The sequence below is a fragment of the Anomaloglossus baeobatrachus genome, chromosome 6 (genome assembly GCF_048569485.1).
Source record: "Anomaloglossus baeobatrachus isolate aAnoBae1 chromosome 6, aAnoBae1.hap1, whole genome shotgun sequence".
Taxonomy (NCBI): Eukaryota; Metazoa; Chordata; class Amphibia; order Anura; family Aromobatidae; genus Anomaloglossus; species Anomaloglossus baeobatrachus.
Window position 1 is genome coordinate 94,555,154 of NC_134358.1, and position 7,158 is coordinate 94,562,311.

General features: G+C 42.5%; 1 protein-coding gene across 2 annotated transcripts in view; it reads right to left on the reverse strand.

Moving 5' to 3' along the window:
- Nucleotides 1-6,900, reverse strand: part of CPNE3 (copine 3) — a 132,554-nt gene extending 125,654 nt beyond the window's left edge. Inside the window, exon 1 of one of the 2 annotated variants that reach the window (XM_075353114.1) lies at nucleotides 6,861-6,900. The gene's annotated coding sequence lies outside the window, so the exon portion shown is untranslated. Of the gene's footprint in view, nucleotides 1-6,742; nucleotides 6,833-6,860 lie in introns of those variants that run through there. The other variant, XM_075353113.1, reaches the window with a different exon arrangement.
- Between the last annotated feature and the right edge of the window lie 258 nt (nucleotides 6,901-7,158).

Consider the following 7,158-nt stretch of genomic DNA (forward strand, 5'->3'; position numbering starts at 1 on the left):
ATATGGGTACTGTGGCACTCTTGGTGTCACAATGGTGTAAGTGGGAGGGCTCCCGCTGAATGTGGATCTCACGGTAAGAAAGGTTGGGGGCCGCCGCCTTAGCATATAATGTGTCTGTAGAAATAAAAAAAATAAAAAAAAAAAATAGATGACAAACATTGATTTCCACACAGGGTCTCATTCAGACATCCATGATCTAGCCATGTTTTTCACAGAGCATGTTCCTATTATAATTCATGGGGCAAGTCACATCTGTTATTTTTGCAAATGAAGTCACCGATCAAAATTGTTCATTCAAGTTTACGGGTCTGTGAAATCCCTCAGACAGCAAACCAGTGTCATCATAGTTGTAGTAGAGTTGTTAATTTTACTCTGAATATTTTCTAGAAGAAGCTTAAGAAACCTCCAAAAGTTGTTTTTCTTTGTCGCTCCATTGGGAGACCCAGACAATTGGGTGTATAGCTATTGCCTCTGGAGGCCACACAAAGTATTACACTTAAAAGTGTAAGGCCCCTCCCCTTCTGGCTATACACCCCCAGTGGGATCACTGGCTCACCAGTTTTGTGCTTTGTGCGAAGGAGGCGCAAGCTTCCAGATCCACCCTTGCTCGGGGGCTCGAGGAACCAATTCTTGAAACCTACAGTTCTACTGGGCTTCTGGTTCTCTCAAGGCCGAAGGCCCATTCTACCAGAGCCGTGGGTGCATCCTGGGCATTACGGCACCAGGCTACGGCTCAGCAGGTGTGTCAGGCACCCACCTGGTCGAGTCTACTTACTTTTACCAAGCATTATCAGATGCATACCTACGCTTCGGCAGACGCCAGCCTAGGTAGATAAGTCATTCAGGCGGCGGTTGGCCACCTGTAGGAGAGGGCCGTTTGACGGCCCTATCATGAGGTATTCTTTTACCCACCCAGGGATTGCTTTTGGACATCCCAATTGTCTGGGTCTCCCAATGGAGCGACAAAGAAGAAGGGAATTTTGTTTACTTACCGTAAATTCCTTTTCTTCTAGCTCCAATTGGGAGACCCAGCACCCGCCCTGTTTTCTCGGGGTTTTTCTGTTTTTTCGGGTACACATGTTGTTCATGTGGTATGGTTCAGTTCTCCGATGTTTCCTCGGATTGAATTGGTCTTTAAACCAGTTATTGGCTTTCCTCCTTCTTGCTTTGGCACTAAAACTGGTGAGCCAGTGATCCCACTGGGGGTGTATAGCCAGAAGGGGAGGGGCCTTACACTTTTAAGTGTAATACTTTGTGTGGCCTCCAGAGGCAATAGCTATACACCCAATTGTCTGGGTCTCCCAATTGGAGCTAGAAGAAAAGGAATTTACGGTAAGTAAACAAAATTCCCTTCTTTTTCCATATAAGAAAAATGGACACACTGACCAAATACTGACAAAATTCTGAACCAAAATAATGCTTGAAATTAATTATGAAGAAAAAAAACAGACATATGAATGAGTTTTTCTCATCCGTGTACGGTCCTTTCTGTTAATGGGAACAGGTATCTGACACGGACTATGATTTTAGCCATGTATGTTGAAAGAGAATCTGTCAGGTGATTTTCCAGTACAATACTGTTATCTTTAAATAGGGCTTAAGGAGACCTTTCAGGATCAGTAACTTTATTGCTCTACCTTATACTGTTATCTTGTTGTAAGCTCCGCAGAAATCAGTGTGAGTAGTACCATAACTAGTCAAGTGTATGTTTATACAAACCTCATATTCACTGCTCCCCCCTCCCACCTCTCAGTGCTGGCATCAGTGATAGGAAATCTGAATTGAATTTGCCCTGCTGCCCCCACCCGTACTCCCTCCCACCTCTCAGCAGTGATAGTGAATGCACTGGGAGGTGGGAGGGGGAGTCCAGTGAATATACAAATTGTATTTACATACACTTGACTAGTGTGCACAAGACACTGAATTCTATGGAGCTTACAGCAAGATAACAGGATAACGTAGAGCAATAAAACTTACTGATCCTGAAAGGTCTCCTTAAGCCCTATTTAAAGATAACATTAGTATTGTACTACTAAATTACCTGACAGATTCACTTTAATTCTGAAATGCTGCGGCGTTTTTGAGAAAAACATAATATAAAAGCGGCTGCTTACCGAGCTGCATGAGATACGAGTTGCATGAGATGGACAGGCGGTTCCCTGGCAGCTTCTCCCTGCCAGCTACCAATGACTGACATGTCTCTCCTTACCCGCACATGCAGGGAGACCTTTCAGTCACTGGCAGTGGGAAAGGAGAAGCCACTGGGGACCACCAGTGACTTTTGGTTTTTCTATGAAACGCCACAGCGTTTCAGAGTTAACCATTTATGGCTAAAATCATACAGCCAGCATCTGATACATGCTGCGCGTGGTTCAAGCGTGTACCAGCTATCAGGTTCCCATGAAACTCAATGCAAGCCCTTTTTTATCCATTTTTACAGACGCCATTCAAGTCCAAGGGGATTTCTTACGAAAGGATGAAAAACTTAACAATTTTTCCATCTGTTTTTAACAAATCAATTGTTAAAAGACAATGGAAAAAAATCTAACAGTTTAGGCTGGGTTCATATTACAGTACATTGAAAACATATTCTAGAGTTCGTCAGTGGTTTCTGTATGAAGCCCTTAGGCTATGTGCCCACGCTGTGGAAAATGCGCGGATTTTGCCGCGGATTTCTCGCGGAAAAGCCGCGGATTTCCCGAAAATCTGCAGCAGCGGCACTTCCCAGCCATTTCTATAGCTTTTTGGAAATGCTGTGCCCATGCTGCGGATTTTTCCGCGGCGGATTTGGTGCGGATTTTGATCCGGAAAAATCTGCAACATGTCAATTATTGTTGCGGATTTTGATCCGGATTTTGGCTTCAGAATTGGGGGAAAAAAAAAAAATCCGCACCAAAATCCGCGGCAATTCCGCGGTAAATCCGCACCTTTGAAAAGGTGCGGATTTTGCGGGAAAGCCTCGGATTTTCATGCAGAAAAATCCGCAGCAACATTCTACCGTGGACACATAGCCTTAAAGCACAATTTGAATGGCCCCTCGACGGAACCACTCACTATAATCAGGCATGGGGCTACTTTGTAGTTTGCCTGGCTTCTGTTCTGGAGGTGACCTGTTCTCTGTTCTGGACGTGACCTGTTCTCTGTTCTGGACGTGACCTGTTCTCTGTTCTGGAGGTGACCTGTTCTCTGTTCTGGACGTGACCTCGTGACCTGTTCTCTGTTCTGGACGTGACCTGTTCTCTGTTCTGGACGTGACCTGTTCTCTGTTCTGGACGTGACCTGTTCTCTGTTCCGGGGGTGACCTGTTCTCTGTTCCGGGGGTGACCTGTTCTCTGTTCCGGGGGTGACCTGTTCTCTGTTCCGGGGGTGACCTGTTCTCTGTTCCGGGGGTGACCTGTTCTCTGTTCCGGGGGTGACCTGTTCTCTGTTCCGGGGGTGACCTGTTCTCTGTTCCGGGGGTGACCTGTCCTCTGTTCCGGAGGTGACCTGTCTGTTTAAACACAAAAATGTGGTCGGTCGGTCATGGCCATGCTTTTGTGTCCACCTAAGGCCATGTGCGCACGTTGCGTTCAGTTACTTGCAGAAATGAACGCATCCTCTGGCAGAATTTGTCAATGTCAAATTTGGTTTTGACCACAAAAACGTCGGAAATATGCATGCGTTTTTATAGCGTTTTTGCCGCTTTTTGACCGCGTTTAACATGCATTTTGTGTGCTTAAAGTCAGATGCGTTTTCAATACAAATACACAACTAAATAAAGTTTAAACATTCAAACACTATGAAAAAAAAGGAAAAAAAAAATCATGCTTTAAATCATACACAAAATAGCTAATTTTAATTTAAAGATTATTGTGATTTAATATTTATGTATAAAATAATGTTAAATTATTGTTTGACTCTTTTTTTGAAGTCGGGCTGGATGTGAGGGCAAAAGGAAACGTCATGACCTCACTATAATGCCAAAAAACAGAGATTTCTCATTGACTTCAATGTTAGCAAAACGCTGCCAAAATGGGAAAAACAATTGACATGTTGCTTCTTCAAACGCAGAGATTTTGACAAATTTTAGGCAACTAAAACGCTGCGTTTTTAAAAGCATCGTGCGCACAAGAAAGCCCTATTTCCCATAGACTGTGACTGGAAATGAAAATGCATGCATTTTTGCATTAAAACGCTGCAGTTCAAAACGCTGCGGAAACGCAAGAAAAAACGCTACGTGCGCACACAGCCTAAAGAAGACAGACGCTGTCAGAACGGAGGATAAACGAATCGCAAAGTGACTCTGTCTGCCTGATTATAGTGAATGGGTCGTCAGATTTGTGTTTTTTTTCTTCAGACTGAAGCCACCTGATTGATTCTTGAACATGAGGTCAAAAAGAAGTGAACAAATTTTAATCTCCCTTCAGTTTTTAATAACAGATGTAAAAAAGGAAGAAAACCTAAAGCAAAACAGATACCACATGAGCGAAACACAGTCTGCTATTATAGTGGCGAAACCGATGTGTGAACGAGTCCCGAGTCCTTAGAGAACTGGAAAAATAAAGGACTGCAGGGCCTACTGTATGTGATAAAGTGCGGGCACATCCCTTCATATAAAACCAGAGAAGCATCCAATAAACATTCACTAAACATTACCATGTGCCTTGTATAGAAATATATGATGTGTATGTAATACACAGGAAAGACTTCTATTTGTGTGTATTCTGTGAGTAGAAAAGGCCAAGCCTTAAATCAATAGTTCTGCAGCCAAGCCCCATGGAGCGTATATATATTTATAGGTATACACACCCATATGCTCAGGATGCACTGCTATGTGCTGTATTACCCCTATAGCAAGTACATGGAGCATATACAGTATATATTTATACACTACATGTTCAGGACACACTGAAGTGTGCGGTATTACCCCAATAGTAAGTACTGTATACATGGAGCATATATACATTAATACACTACATGCCCAGGACACACTGAAGTGTGCGGTATTACCCCAATAGTAAGTACTGTATACATGGATCAGATATACATTTATACACTACATGTTCAGGACACACTGCTATGTGCTGTATTACCCCAATAGTAAATACCGTATACATGGATCAGATATACATTTATACACTGCATGCGGTACTACCCCAATAGTAAGTACATGGAGCATATACAGTGGATTGGATTACGAGCATAATTGGTTCCGGGAGTGTGCTCTTAAACCAAGTTACTCTTATATCAAAGCGAATTTTCCCATAGGAAAAAATTGAAACGCAGACAATTCGTTCCACAGTTCGAAAGTATTTACAGTATTTATACAAACGTATTACAGTAATACAAAAGTGTACTGTATTCATATAAAATTATTACAGTCACTAATACAAAATACTGTGCAGTAAAAAACATATAATTAAACTGCACTTTAGCATACAATAACATTGTTGGTGTGCAAGATACAGTATAACCAACGTGCTGTACTGGTTAGCCGAAAGAAAGTACAATACTATATCCACAAATGGAAATTGATAGACCTGCTATATAGTATATACTGTTCTGTACAATGGTATACTGTATACAGTAAACAGTACATAAAGTTATCTCCAGAGCGGGTCAGAGCACGGTGAAAGGACAGAACCAGACGTGTGGATGGTGGGAATTTGCTCTTATTGCAAAGCATTGCTCTTAAACCAAGTTACACATTTGTAAAAAGCTTTACTTGTCTTGCAAAACGCTCTCAAACCAAGTTACTCTTAAACCAAGGTTCCACTGTATATTGTTATACGAATATACACACTACATGCTCAGGACACTGCTGTATACGGTATTACCCCAATAGTAAGTACATGGCGCATATACACATTTATACGTATATACACCACATGCTCAGAACACACTGCTGTGTGCGGTATTACCCCAATAGTAAGTACTGTATATATGAAGCATATATACATTTATACATATATACACCACATGCTCAGAACACACTGTTGTGCAGTATTACCCCAATAGTAAGTACTGTATATATGAAGCATATATACAGTATTTATACGTATATACACCACATGCTCAGTACATACTGCCATGTGCGGTATTACCCTAATAGTAAGTACTGTATACATGGAGCATATATACAGTATTTATACGTATATACACCACATGCTCAGTACATACTGCCATGTGTGGTATTACCCTAATAGTAAGTACTGTATACATGAAGCATATATACATTAATACACTATATGCCCAGGACACACTGCTGTGTGCAGTATTACCGCAATAGTAAGTACTGTATATATGAAGCATATATATGTATATACACATGCTCAGTACATACTGCCATGTGCGGTATTACCCTAATAGTAAGTACTGTATACATGGAGCATATATACATTAATACACTATATGCCCAGGACACACTGCTGTGTGCAGTATTACCGCAATAGTAAGTACTGTATATATGAAGCATATATATGTATATACACATGCTCAGTACATACTGCCATGTGCGGTATTACCCTATAGTAAGTACTCTATACATGGAGCATATATACATTAATACACTACATGCCCAGGACACACTGCTGTTACGGAATACAATCGCAGTATAACTTTTCGCAGCACTGGGCCCTCACTCTTGTAGCCGCACTCCTCCTGACACAGGACTGCAATGGGCGAATGCAGACACACCACACCCAGCAACCAGCACAAGCCATGGAAATAGAAGCCAGCACCCAGCTAGCCGCCTGGCACCCACCTCTGTATATCTGCAGCCACTGGGCAATGTCCACTCCTGACTTTCTGTGTGTATGTGTGTAATGTAGTGAGCTGAGGTAAATCTCCCCTCCCTCCCTGCTCCCCTCCCTCCCTCTCACCAGTGACAGGATTTCCTACTCTTCTAGTTCACATAGCAGAGAGCTGTCATGGTGGAGGCTGTGCGCTCAGTCTGCGCCTCCTGCCTGACATGGCCGGAGTCACACACTTGTGTTATGTTTGTCCACTACAGATATTACAATAAAGCCATGCATTCATACGGGTATTATTCTGTATCTATGTAGCACCCAGGGATATGGGGTACTCGGTTCCGGGTAGTGTCTCTATTGGGAATGTCACAATGGTGGCCGTTACCTGGTTCCGTGCCCTGGGCCCTTTTTGTAATGGGGATATTTCACA